The following is a 15,003-nucleotide window of genomic DNA, read 5'->3' on the forward strand; positions in this document are numbered from 1 at the left end:
AATGTAACTATAATAACCTAACTAAGCTTCCATTTTCTCACCTGTTGTAATTATAACTGTGAAATGTGTCCGTAGGTTGTGAAACTCAAAAGAGATACTGGTGCATAAAATTGTTTGAAGACTTTAAAGTGATATATAAAATAAATATGTAAAAATTATTATTTAGCTGTATCTGATGATATCTCTCATAACTGTTCAGTTTCCTCAGTTCTAGTGCAGACTATAAGTAGACAGAAAAGCAACATAAGGCAGTAACCTAGCTCAACACAGACATCAACGAGCACCCGACCACTACCACCACCACCACAACAATAACATAAGGGGAAAAGAAAAAGGACCAAACACACAGATGTTGCTGCCATATTACATTTCCCAGCCTCTACCACACTTCTTCCTACACATTCCCTACCTCCTCTCACCACAACCTCTAATAATTCTCACCAAATGCTTTTTCACCACCAAACATTGACCACCTTCCACATATACCACCAATGCATTCTGCACCAGCCACTTTGCAGCTTTCTAAAAATCTGACATTTATCAGCAGAAATGCTAATGCCCAGCCAAATGACTAATCAGCTGTTGCTTGCTTCATTTTCCCAAAGTGGTGGACATAATCGAGGGAAACCTCCTCTGTACTGCTCTGGGAACCTCTTGACGCTGTTGCTCCCCTCAGCCCTCACAATGCCTTAATCTCCTAGTACCTGGCTTCTTTTGAGAGGGTTAAAGACAATATTTAAGGTCTCCTCCAACTCCTTGTAACCCATGAGGCTGAGTCCAAGCTGTTCATTCAGGCATGAGGAGTCAGTTTTTAGTCTGGTGAAGAGACAAGCTTCCTAACTGTTGTTATAACCAGGAGATCTAGATGTGTGGACAGGAAAAACAAAGGAAACTTAGGAATTGTACAATCATTGCGTTTAGGGTTAAGGAGACCTTAGCAGTCATCTAATATGATGCCTTCATTGTACAGATAAGGAAACAGAGACGCAAAGGTGTAAAGCTATTGGCCCAAAGCCTTAAAGATAGGAAACAGCAAAGCCAGGGTTCAAACTTTCTGGCTCCAAATCCAGTGCTCTTTCCATTACCCCAATTCTGGCCTTCAAAAGGAGTTCAAGATAGCCAGATACGAGAAAAACAGGGCTCTACCGAATTGTTACTAAATAACTTGTCTTTGCAGCAAGTGGCCCTCCCAAGTCCCCATTTGACTTCTCTGTGATCTCACTGCAGGCTATTTCAGTCCTGACTTGCCTGTTTGTCTCTCCTGCTCAATTTCATTGTTTCTTTAAAGAAAAGATCTTTCTCTGAGCCACATAGTTCTTTTTATAACCCCTGCTTTACGAGGTTGGCATTCAGAAAATGTGTCTTGATGGACTGACTGACATTTTAAATTGAAAGAGCCTCTGCCCCAGTATTAGGCAGCCCAAATTCATCCCTACCAGCTTCCACTGACTCTCATCAAAAGTTTTCTTACAACCAATAAGCTGTTCTTTAGTACAACTGGGAATTATATGCAGAAAAGAAGACAAGTGTTATAATTCAGAAAAAAAAATTCTTTTTTTGAGGTAGGGTGGTATTTCTCCTTCCAAAAAACTGTTTATGCCTTAGCTATACTTTCTCCTTAGACTGGATACTAACTCTGTCTTGCCCTTAACTGTAAAATTCTCTCCTTTAAAAATTGTCATTTTGAGATCAAGATGATATTATATAGATTGCACTAAAGATTATTCAAAACCCCATTCTGATTTCATGCTCATGTAAGGAGGATCTTAGGAATTCCAGAGAAGAGAATTATGCTACCATGAATTCTCAAACCAAGAAAGTTCTCCACTGAGTTAAGAGGTTCAACACATGGGAATAATCAGATCCCACTAAGTACAGTGTGTGTGTGAAGAAATAATGACTTTGGGCAAGTATTTCAGTTGTTCAGGTCATGTCCTTTTAAAGATCTAAATAATGGTTAGAAATCTGATCTGGATCTTATACTGCATTAACAGCCAGACTCCTGAATAATAAATCTGCTTAAGCAACACAAATATTGGAATTTAGTTCAAGGTTAAGGCCACAGAGTTCTTATTTCACCTAAACGTGTTTCCCCATACTCTTTCACATGTGAGTTTCCTATTTTTTCTTTCTGGATCAGTCCTCAAATGTGGAGCTTGGATGAAGTCTTTGAGACCTGTAACTAATCAATTTCTCCTTCCAAATTTAAAATAAATAAATAAAATGAAAGTTCTTTCTAAATATCCTATTATTTCTATCCAGACACATAGAATAGTGTAATGAATTAGCCTGACAGTCAGTAGATAGTGACTTTAGTTTTGGTTCTGCCGTTTTGCCTTGGGCAAGTCACTTAACTACAAAATGAGAGGAATGGGCTGTGTAAATTCTATTTTCTTTGATAATTTGGTTTGTAATGTACTCATTTCTACCTTTTGGGTTTTGTTTTGTTTTCTATGTTATCTTCATGGTCATTACCCAGGCTGTTGGCACTTCTACCAAGAGATGAGAAAGAAATAAAAAAAAAAGATAAAGCTCAAACAAGTCATTTTTGCCCCCGGTCAATGACTCTGATAAGATGTTAGATGAAATTATTGGCTGGCTTGAGTAACTGAGAGCAAATGCTTCGGCAGATGTCAGTGGCCTATAGGTGTAATGACTGAGATTGATCAGAAGAAAGGAGGTTTGTAGCAAGACCATATTAGATGAGAGGTTTTAGGAATTCACTTTCCCTCTTCAACTATGGTATTTGTCCAAGTGATATGATCTTAGGAGCCTCATAAGGTCTAGAATAATCAAAGCTCTCTCCTCCAACTTGACTTGAATTTCAACCATTAGAGTAATCTGGGGGATAGATTTATTTCCTTTAGAATCTAGTAAGTCTTCCTAAAACTACATATATTACCCTAGAATCATAGCCATAAAATCATAAACCTTCAGAGTAAGAGAAGACATAAGCAATCAGCCAATCACAGAATGACAGAAACTCAGAGTTGGAAAATATCTCAGAGGCCATCTACTTCAACCTATCACATATCTATTATCTATGCAACTCCTGATGAGTAGTTAACCTCCCCTTAAAAATGTCCAGTAGGTAGCAGAAGCACTAAGTAGAAGGATGGGAAGCAGGAGCTACTCAAATCTCCACTAGTATGCACAGCAACCAAGGGGCAGCAGCCCTAGTGCCACTTGCTGCTGGCCGCTCTCTTGAGTAAGCCCCCTCCTGTTGTCGTGGTTGTCACTGTTTTGCTCATTTCTTTCTAAAAGCCAGACACCACCATGGCTGATAAGGATGTCTGGCCAGAAGGCACCTGAAGCCCTCTGGATGGTAATTTTGCCTCAGCAACCTGCTCATCAGCAGGAAGGTATTCAAAATATTACTAGTGATTTTGCTGCTCAAACACAAAAAATGGAGACAAGCTGTGTTTTGAACAAAAGACCAACAATTTATTATCTAGGTAGCTTTCCTCCAGAACCTTGAAAGTGATTTAACACTGTTGGTTTTTACATTGAAGATCCTTAGTATGTCCACATTTCATAAAAAAGAGATTGTAATGGGATTGAGGGAAAAATGTGAAGTTTCTTCACAGAAGAATAGGAACATTTCAATAAATGCTCCTAAAAAAGAAGAGGAGGCCAGGATAGTAAAAAAGGTTTGCTTTGAAGAGTTGTCAGAAACAACACTTATCAACCATTGAATATTATAAGAGCAAAATCAATTGTCAATTAAAAAAATTAAACCATAAGGATGATTTGAAAAAAGTGGATTTTGTTTTTTACTGTGTGAAAAATGTCAACTCCAAACAACTGGATATATACTACTTTTGCTTTATGTAATACTTGGTGTGTGTTGCAATATACTTTGATATGCTTCAAACAGTGAAAAGAACAGTGATTTACAACTCATGCCTTTGAGTAGGTTAAAAAAAAACTCTTTTTCTTACCTAACAGAGATATTTTGGCCCTCTCTTAACTCTCCATGAAATAATGGCTGACTACTCATACAAAGTACATTATGATTTGGACTAGACTGGTTTCTTTTAGATATTATTATGCAGGGCTTTGAGAGAAAATTATATTTTCAGGAAAGGCAATTGGGGGTTTAAGAAATGTCCAAAGAGGTTAAAAAATCATCCTTTTTCCAAATGTAAAATCTGTCTTGCAGGTAGGAATTGTTTTTCCTCATGAAATTAATATTATCTCCCTATCTATTTTTGGGAATTTTTTTTGCTGAACAATTCTGTATGCAGTTGTAATATTTACTTTAGTTTGGATTGGGACAGAATTTTCAGAGAACCCTCTTACGTGTATTCTATGATGCTGACAACTCATTTTCATATTTTTGAAAGGTGGCGTAAATTTTCTGAAACTATGTAATTCCTCTTCAAAAAGACTTAACTCTATGTATAACATTTGTTCAGTGCTTGAGGTAGCTTCTAAAGGTAGATTGGCAAGAGAATTTTGCCATACTGCTTATTACATTAATAAAGTTATCACTTGTAAAAAAAAATGTAAAGTGAAAGGGATCTGCTACCATGTAAGAGATTCAGATTCTATTTTTGGAAAGCTCTTATTATTTGGATGTTTTTCCTTACATCAAGGTAAAATCTGCCTCATCACTTTCATACATTGCGACTAATTCTTTTCTCAAAGGCCAAACAGAACAAATCAAATCCTTCTTTTATATGACACAGCTTCTAATACACTTTAATGTCCTGCAGAAGCCTTTCCAGTTGCTTTACCTGATCTTCATATGGTATGGATCTGATTGTCAGTGGTCTCTTATCATCCTGGCCATCCTTTACTGAATGAAGTCTAGCTTGTCAATTCATGGCAAAATGATTAGAACATTGTAATTCCAATCAAAAAAGTCTAGGTTTAAATTGTTCCTTTCCTTAACCTCCCTCAAGGAGTATACAATCTAGTAGCAGATATAGATAGATAGATAGATAGATAGATAGATAGATAGATAGATAGATAGATGGATGGATGGATGGATGGATGGATGGATGGATGGATGGATGGATGGATAGATAGATAGATAGATAGATAGATAGATAGATAGATAGATAGATAGATAGACGGATGGATGGATGGATGGATGGATGGATGGATGGATAGATGGATAGATAGATAGATAGATAGATAGATAGATAGATAGATAGATAGATAGATAGATAGATAGACGGATGGACGGATGGATGGATGGATGGATGGATAGATAGATAGATAGATAGATAGATAGATAGATAGATTAGATAGATAGATAGATATGTATATAGATATGTGTGTATGTATGTATGTATGTATATACATACATACATACATACATATCTTTAAAATTAAGTTTTATGCTCTTTCAACAAACATTCAGGAATTATGTATGAAATGCTTATTTTTAATATAATGCACATGAAGCACTTACAAACCTTGAAGCGCTATATAATTCTACCAATCATGATGATGATGATGATGATGATGATGATGATGATGATGATGATGACGACAATGATGATGATGATGTGTAAAGCATTGTGCTAGGAACAGTGAGAGTTGCATAGATAAAATGGCATAGTCCACATCCTAAAGCAGCTTAATCTTCTCTGAAGGTTTAAATTTTCATTTCCTATCTTGTGGGGGTAATCCTATATCTGTATACCCAGCACTAATATGGGGCTTTCTACATAGAAATCACTCCAAAATAATGTTATTTGATGATGATGAGTTAGAACTTATGCACTCCTCAACCTTGAGAATACTGCTAGGTATCCTGGTTGATAGTATAAACCTCATATCAAAGTGATTTAATATTTTATAAATGAAAAGGATAATTTTCCATGATAATCACCATATGGCCCTACCCTGTAATATAAAAAGTTACCTCACCAAGCTGGAAGAATGAGTGCTTTGCTGTCTTGCGTATGTTGTACATTTCATTTATTTATACTTTCTTGATCCTTAATCACCACAGATAACTTAAAAATAGCTGACTAGATGGTCTATTTCTAGACAAAGAATAAGTTTTACAGGAATTCTTTCACCAACAAGCAGGACTGATATATTTTCATAATAATTTTCTAAACTATTAACATTATGTTATTTTGTACACTCTCCCTATTGACAGTGATGTTATAAAAAGTCATAATGTATGCTGGGTAATTCAGCTTGCAAACATTCACACTCCATTAATTAATTCATCACCTAAAAGCTAACTATTGATCTTTTAATGGTTTTACAAATCTATTTAAGCTTCTGTGATGTGATTAAGAGAACGTGTGTTTACTGTAAAGTATCTAACAAGTACAATGATGCCACTCTTAGCAATAACAAACAACTTAGCTGGTAGTAAAGAACAAGGAAACTGATGGGTTAAAATCAATTTCTGCCTACTGAAATTATATCAAATGCATCAACCATTAAAATATGGATTTATATATGTGTGCACACATACACACACATACACATATATTCATAAAGCAGAAGATACATTCTCTGAGTTAAAGTTAAAATGAAATTCCATATTATTCTTTTCATTCTAGCGTAAATTAATTGTATCAGAACAAATGCTACAACTTTATCATTGTCATAGCTAGACAAACCTCACTTTCATTCTGACTAGGGGAAGAACTGAAGTTATTTTGTGTAATTTCTGATTCCAATACTGGACAAGTACTTGACTCTAGTGCCACTTAAGGCCATCTCCAAAATGGCAAGATTTTTTCTTTCCCCAATACAGAAGTGATTGGATTAGAGTGTGCTCAATAAAGCATGCATGGTTATGGGCCTTCAGGAATCATCCTATGGTGCATGTGCTGAGTGCCCTGGTCACTACTGGGGATAAATAAGTTAGCTGCTAAAGAATTTGACACACTGAGATAATGCAACAACTTCTTGGTCTCAGTGATGGAGACTGCAGGAGGGGTATATGTAAAAAAAAAAGGAATTAGTCACTGAGGAAGAACTATCTACTTAGCAAACTTTCAAGGGAGAGAACTCCCATTTTCATTCTTTCCTTCTTCTCTCCAGAATTTGTGTCATGCAACTCTCTCTCTATAACTTCTCATGGACATGGGAGGAGAGGAGTTTCTCTAACCCCTCTCTGACATCTGTGGCAGTTGCATGACCTATCTAGAACATATCTTTGTGTAGGTGAGAAGGAGTTGGGATCTCATAGTCTTGGCCATCTCTTCTGCTTTGTGCTTCTTTACCTGAGCATAAGTGACCGAACAGTAATCCCAAGATAGATATTTCCAACCTAAGGTACAGCCTTGTGAGTTACAGAGGTTGACAGCTTCCTGCCCTTCAGTTGGTGAAAAGTTAAATGTTGGAGGTGATCCCTAAAGTTATTACAATGTGTCTCAGGGAAGAAGATGACAAAATGACCACCGAAAGGAAAAGGTGTCCAAGACCTGGCATGGATTTCCAGATAATATGAATCTGTAGAGAGCTATTTGGGCAGTGAAGAGCTAAGGTGAAGGTTAAATGTCCATTGACAGTCCACCAAGTATATTATTTTCAATGTATCAAATATAAATCTACTGGGAGAATGTGCGTTTTAGGTCATAATGCCACATTTTAATTCTTTGTCAATATACTTCTTAGCATTTCCTGTTCTGAGCATTCCTTTTGTCTAAAGGAAATAAGCAGCCATTCTATACCTGATCTTCATCATACATTGAGTAACTTTCTACCTTATTTTGGTAAGAATCTTGACATTAGTGGTACATAGAATGGTTTTTACATTTTTAACATAATAAAACTCTAATTAAAAATGTAAAAACCATTTTTATGTCACTGTGCGTACAAAACCAGGTTAGAAATGGTCTGTGGGCTGTAGTTTGCCAACCCCTAAGTTGGAACATTGGGTTAAATCAAACAAAATAGAATTTAGGGATATCAGTAAAGCCCGAAACCTTGCTTCAAGAAATTAAGTTTTACAAATACAAATGGAGTAGCCGTGGCCATGCAGCGGTTTTTCTGAGGGAAAAAATTATCTGGGGTGGGGAGTGGAGAACGGTAGTAGATTACAAACTCACCGGCATTCCCCAGTGTGATGTGATCACCAAAAAGAACTGAGTCAGTGTCCAGAACTAGGTTGGTGTTTCTTCCATTGCACTTTACCTGGATCAGACAATGTATAGAGTACTATATTAAGTTCTGGGTACTACATTTCCAGAAGGACATTGATGTGCTGGAGACTACTCTGAAGAAGGCAAACAGGAAGGTAAAGGTCTTTGAGGAAAATACAATTTGAGGAAAATGACTAAGGAAGATCACTGGAAAAGAAATAGGATGGTTAGTCTAGAGAAGACTCAGGACAAATATAACAGCTGTCTTCAAATATTTAGAGGACTGCTGCATTGAAGAAAGATTAAACTTGTTCTTTTTCATACGTGATCACAGAATTAGAAGCAATACATGGTTGCAAAGAGGAACATTTACTCTAAAAATGAAAGTAAATTTGGAAACATTAACATTTTCTTTTTTTTTAATTTAATTTTATTTTCAATTAATGGAAGAAAATAAGCATTTCCATAACAGTACAATAAAAAAATATGATTGCACATGAAACTGCAAATCTACCATGTATAATTTGTTATTCCCTCCAAATATACAACAATTACCATGTAAATTTCTTTTTTCTTTCCTTTCCTCTCCCACCTTACCCCCTGCTCTAGAGATGGCTGCCTTTAGACACAAGGAAACAACAGGTACATCTGGAAGGGTATAGATGTCTTTTAAACATGTAGAGGTTGAGAAAACTGGCGGTCAGAGGAGGAAAGGGAATTTTAGAGGGATATGTGAATTGAGATTGGTGGGGTTGGAGGGAGGGGTTTTGGAGGGGTGGGTGAAGTGGGAGGAAGGAGGGTGGGAGGAGAAGATATGGTAACAGCCATAGGGTAAAAAGAGAGTTTTAGAAAAAAAAATAGTGAGTAAAATAAGATGGAGAGAAATTCACAAGTAGTAATTATAACTTTGAATATGAATGGAATGTTTATAGCAGCTTTCGATGGTGGCAAAGAGCTGGAAATTGCAGGGATCCTAATCAATTAGGGAATGACTGAACAAGTTGTGATGTATGGTTATGATGGAATACTACTGTGCTTTAAGAAATGATGAGCTCAATGATCTTAGAAGGCATGGAAAGATTTGCATGAAATGATTAAGAGTAAAGTGAGTAGAACCAAGAGAACATAGCACACAGTAATAGCAATATTGTTTTAAGAACAACTTTGAGCAACTAAATCATCTTGATTACTATAAATGCACACATAAAATTGAAGTTTTCAAAGAGTGAAATGCCCTATTTCAGGAGATAGTGTGTCTTTGGCATCTGTAGTTCTTCCAGTAAAGGCTGGATGATTGCTTCTTGGGCATGTTGTAGGGGTGACTCTTATTCAGGAATCATGCTGGATTAGGTAAACATTAAGGTCCCTTTTAACTCTGAAATTCTATGATACTGGATTATCAAAGAGTTCTAGATTTGGAGTTAGGAAAGCTCTGTTTCAAATCTAGCTCTATGACAACACAATTATGTAATCTTAGGCAAGTCACAATCTCTCTGGGCCTTAGCTTCATTGTCTGTATCGTGCTGCCTCTTTGATGCCCATTTCTAATTCAAGTAGTAAATAGTCACAGATAACATTGCACTAGTTGCATTGGATTCTAGTACTCTATAGAGCTTCCTCAGTGAAATCCATAATAATTCAAAAGATTAATTTTAGGCAACTACACTAAGAAAACAAAGTGGATGAAAGAAAAAAAACTAATAAAAATATCATTACCTGAAGAATAGTTATTACAGTGAGTTAATGATTCAAATAGATAGATCTAGGTATACATATATACCAATGGACAGAAACAGTAGATGGACCAGAAAAAAGATAAAAATGTGAGTGAGAAAAAACTGAGATAGATTGCATTTGTGGAATTGTGTAGAGTTTTCCATAATCTTAAATTGTTCAATGTTGCAGAAATCTTCTGTTTAATAACATAATTTTCCCAGTATGCTATGCAGCTAAAATCACAACATACTTCCAAAATAAAAGGTCGGAAGCAGAAAGGCATGTAGTAAGTGTAAGTAGACCTCAGAGTATTACCAACGGTGACACGCACAAAAACTGGAATAAAAGATATTAAGGACGTATATAATTGGAAAAGAGAATAGGCTGTCCACATATGAAAATGACAGACAATATGTGGATAGCTCAGGTGCTATACTTATAGCCTCAAGATATTCAATGAAATATAGGAAAGTTTCTAGATCACAGAGTATACCCATTATGGAAGTTTTGTCCAGTCTTGGGTAAAAATCTTACTAGATGAAAAAAAATGAAGGAATTCTGCATTGGGGGAAAGATTATCCTCATGGAAAGGACTGCAGATTCAAGTCTGTAAGGACTTGGTAGGTCAGTCTCAAATAACATATTTGTGCTATTGGCAAAGAGAAATTAGTTCTTTTTAAAAGCCTAAAACTCCATATACACCAATATATTTATATCAACACTTTTTGTGGTAGAAAAGATTTAGAAATAAAATGTTCATTACACTACAACACATTGCCTTTTCCATACAATAGCCCTTCAAAAACATGAAGATAGCTATCATGGTCGTTTCCCTGAAGTTTTATCAGGACTAAACATCCTCAAGAAGCTAAGTGGAATAGTAGGTAGAACCCTGGGCCTGGAGTCAGGAAAGTTGACTTCAAATATGGCCTCGGACACTTACTAGCTGTGTGACCCCTAAGCAATTCATTTAACCACTACCTGTCTCAGTTTCCATATCTATAAAATGAGAATAATAACACTGTCCACCTTTCAGAGTTGTTGTGACAATCAAATGAGGCACTATTTGTAAAAGTGCTGGGCATAGTGCCTGACACATAATACACACTAATAAATGCTTATTACTTTATGTATTTCTGTCCCCCCACATATTCTGATCATTCCAATCCTCTTTGCCCTTCTTTAGGTGTTCTCCAGCTTATCAATTCCCTTCTCAGATGTGACATTTTAAACTGAGCACATTACTCTAGGGGAGTTCAATAAGGCAGAGTCCAGTATAGTACCATAGCCCCTTCCTTCTTCCCTCCAGTACTGGACATCACCCCTCCCTTAATTCAGCTTGATATCACATTTGTTTTGCTGTATCACATTCTTGATTCATACTAAGCATGTAGTTCACTAAAACCCCATTTTGAGGCAAATAGCTACCTTATTTCACCCTCTCACTTGTACTAAAGTAGTTAATTTAAAAAAAAGTTCCCTTAACAGTATTTTTCTAATTATATATAAAGATAGTTTTCATCATTTGTTTTTGTAAAATTTTGTGTTCCAAATTTTCTTCTTCCCTCCCTTCTCCCCTCTCCCCAAGACAGCAAGGAATCTGATTTAGGTTGGACATGTACAATCATGTTAAACATATTTCCACATTAGTCATATTGTGGAAGAAGAATCAGAACAAAAGGGAAAAAAACCAATGTAGTTAATTTCTTAAAACCAAGTTGTATGGGTAATGCAAGTATTACCATTACTATTTTATAGATGAGGAAACTGAGGATCAAGGAATCCCATTGTGATATATGAAGAGCGATATTAATTTTTTACTCTAAAACTTGAGCTCTTCTTCTACACTATATGATATATAACAACATCGTCCCTTTAAAGGAGCTTCAAATCTGATAAGGAGGATGGAACTTCCATGTAAAAAACTGATCAGAATACAGGTGAGAATGTTTTTTTCTCTGTAGATACCCATATAAGTATGCAAGATGCAAGGTTAGAAACCACTTATAACTATGGGATGAGGGAAGCAATATGAAAAGAGGTAGGGAGGGGTCAGGTCTTGAGGAAAGGGAAAAATTCTCCCAGATGAAAATGGAGATGATGTTTATTCCAGACATGAGGGAGAGTATGTGCAAAAGCACTGATAGAATAAATAGAAAACAGAGTTGGGAAGGCCATTCAGCCTTTGAGAGTCATTTATAAGTGCGCATTATAATCCGTAGTATTAGAGGAAATCTATATCAAAGGATTATGGAGATCTCCTCAACAAATCCATCACTGTTCCCCCACTCCTTTTGTGCAGTCTGGTGTCATATCAGTTCTTACATTATACCACAATGAACACACCAGAAACCTTTTGGTTTGGAATAATGATGGGAAATATGGAATACCACCTGGAAGTTGATTCAACTCAAAAGATTTCATACACAGACATATAAGACTGATGAATGGACAGCATTTTCATTTTTAAATCAAAATAATGGCAAGAAATTTATTCTTAAATGGAACAAAAAAAATCAACAAAGAGTATAACTGTAAGGAAGGGAACCAGGTGAAAAGGGTTCGAAAACCCAGGTTCTGAATGTTATCCTGCCACATGGCCAGAAAAGCAATATTCTAGATCCTATTTTCCTTGGAATCTTTGACCTTAATGCTATATCTACCTTGAAGGGAGGGAGGGAGAGAAAATCTAGTCATTAGATAATTGTGTGATTGCTTATCTGCTTTTGTCTCATCCTCCAGAGGAAGGGGCTATAATATTTCTACCAAGAACAGTTGCTGCTACATCTGTGTTTTCCAATGACATCCAACCGTTAATGGGAGAAGGAAAGCTATTTGAAGCTCCTCGTCCTGCAGAGATAAAAAGGCAGCAAAATAATCCTGCCAGGTCTTTTGATAACATTAATTAGTTGCAGAATTTAGGCTGGTTTGGGATCTGTGAGTGCTTAAGTTGGAAATGAATTAGATTTTATACTCAGTGACAAAAACATCTCATATTTTATGAACAGGATTCAATATATACTTTTTTGTAATTAAAACACAAATCACAGCTGCAGTCTTGACTTAGGGAAGGGCATGTCCTTTTTTGGTGGTTGTTTCCTCCCAGCTCCCCACAAACACCACCATTTGGCACTTTAAAAAAAAAAGTTTGCATAATCAGGATTGTAAAAGGGCTTTTCTAGGTTATTGAAGAAAGCATCTCTTGTTTGTGATTAACATCAAGCAGGTTTTTTAGTCTCTTGGAATGGAATTTAAACATTTACTTATTTACATATTTCTGTGCAAAGCCCATCCTTTCAGCATCTGGGTGTTTTACATCAATAAGAAACACACAATTCCACTAAATGATGCCACTAGCCAAGGATTTTCAGAAACCTTTACCATGTCAGACCCCCATTTGAAAAGTGAATTTTCTATTCAACGTAAAGAACTGATTGGTAAATGTGATAGAATAGCTATACATTATAGCTTTTTTTGAAGCTGTGTCAGCAGTCATCACTCCTAAGAAGACCATGAAGCAATTTTCTTTCTTTTTTTTTTTGAGTGCAATTGGGGTTAAGTGACTTGCCCAGGGTCACACAGCTAGTAAGTGTCAAGTGTTTAGTCTGAGACCAGATTTCAACTCAGGTCCTCCTGACTCCAGGGCCTGTGCTCTATCCACAGTGCCACCTAGCTGCCCCATCCATGAAGCAATTTTCAAGATTGAGAAGGAAGGAAAGACTAGCCAATGAAAACATCAGGAGAAAATCCAGTAACTAATAGGCATGTTAGCTGTGCACCTCTAAAATCTCAGAATCCCAGAATCCCCAAGTTGGGAGCCTTCAGTGGTCATTTAGTCCAACCAGAGCAGAAAAAAAATCCTTATTACATCCTATCTGACAAATGCTCATCCTGCCTTTCCTGGAAGACTCCTAGTAAAGAAGAACACACCATCTACTGAGTCATTTAGTACATTGCTTATCTGAAAATATCTCTATTATAATATACCTAAGTGCTCATATAATGCTGAGGGTAATTATCATGTACCGTCTAATTCTTCTTTTCTCCTGGATAAAAATACAATCGTGGAGGACAATAGGGGAAGAGAGACCTAAAATGTTCACAGTGGTAATTAGGGCAGGGGATAGTGGCATGATAACGATCAACCACAGGAGGCTGTAAGTCAAACTGCTTTATAGATTTGTAGGACATAGAACAAACACATTGTGCAAACAACTTGTTTGGTTTTAGTATGGTTACTTCTCTCTTATTAGAGACTCACGGCTGCTAAAAATTTGAGGAGAAAAAATATGAAGGGACTAGAATGAAAGATTGAATGACTAAAAAAAAGTATTGAGGACTTACTAGGTACCAGACACTGTGGTAAGCATTAGGGATAATAATACAAGCAAGCAAGCACTATCCTGTTCTCAAGGAACTTACAATCTTCTTGAGGAAGACAACATAGAAAAGGAGGGGCAGGTAGCTAGGTGGCACAGTGGACAGAGCACCAGGCCTGGAGTCAGGAAGACCTGATTTCAAATCCAGCCTTAGACACTTACTGGCTGTGTGACCCTAGGCAAGTCACTTAACCCTGGTTGCCTCAGTTTCCTCATCTGCAAAAGCAGTTAGAATGGCAAACCATTCTAGTATCTGCCAAGAAAAACCCAAATGGGGTCACAAAGAGTTGGACACAACTGAAATGACTGAACAACAAAAAACTAACATGAAAATAAACAGGGATCAGGAACCAAATTTAAACATAAGAACTACATTCAAAGATGAATGAGGCTCAAAGGTTAGGCATTCCTTTTCTTGGTTGAGGTGAACCTATGTAGTACATGTTCCTACTCTAAAGAAATATAAAATTTTTCGCTTATTATAATTAATTCTATACCCATATTCATGGCAAGAAGGGTAAACTGATGCTAGAAGAAGGGCTTGGTATTGGGGACAGGGTAGGTGATTAGAAAGCTAACTGGGTAAGAGTTCCACAAAGATTTCTAGTTTCATAGGAGGGAATGCATTGTACTAAACAGAGCCCTAGGTTTGACTTTAGTATGCCTGGGTTCAAGCTATACAGCTTTCAACATTTGGTTTAATAATTTTAGTTTGAGCCATGGTATTCTTGTCTGGAAAATAGAGTTAATAATATTCGTACTATACACCTCACAGGATTACTCTGAGGATAAAATAATATAATGTATATAAACACTTTATAAACCATAATGTAGCATGCCTG

This window comes from Phascolarctos cinereus, unplaced genomic scaffold (assembly GCF_003287225.1).
Source record: "Phascolarctos cinereus isolate Bilbo 61053 unplaced genomic scaffold, phaCin_HiC Scaffold_4;HRSCAF=312, whole genome shotgun sequence".
Classification (NCBI taxonomy): domain Eukaryota; kingdom Metazoa; phylum Chordata; class Mammalia; order Diprotodontia; family Phascolarctidae; genus Phascolarctos; species Phascolarctos cinereus.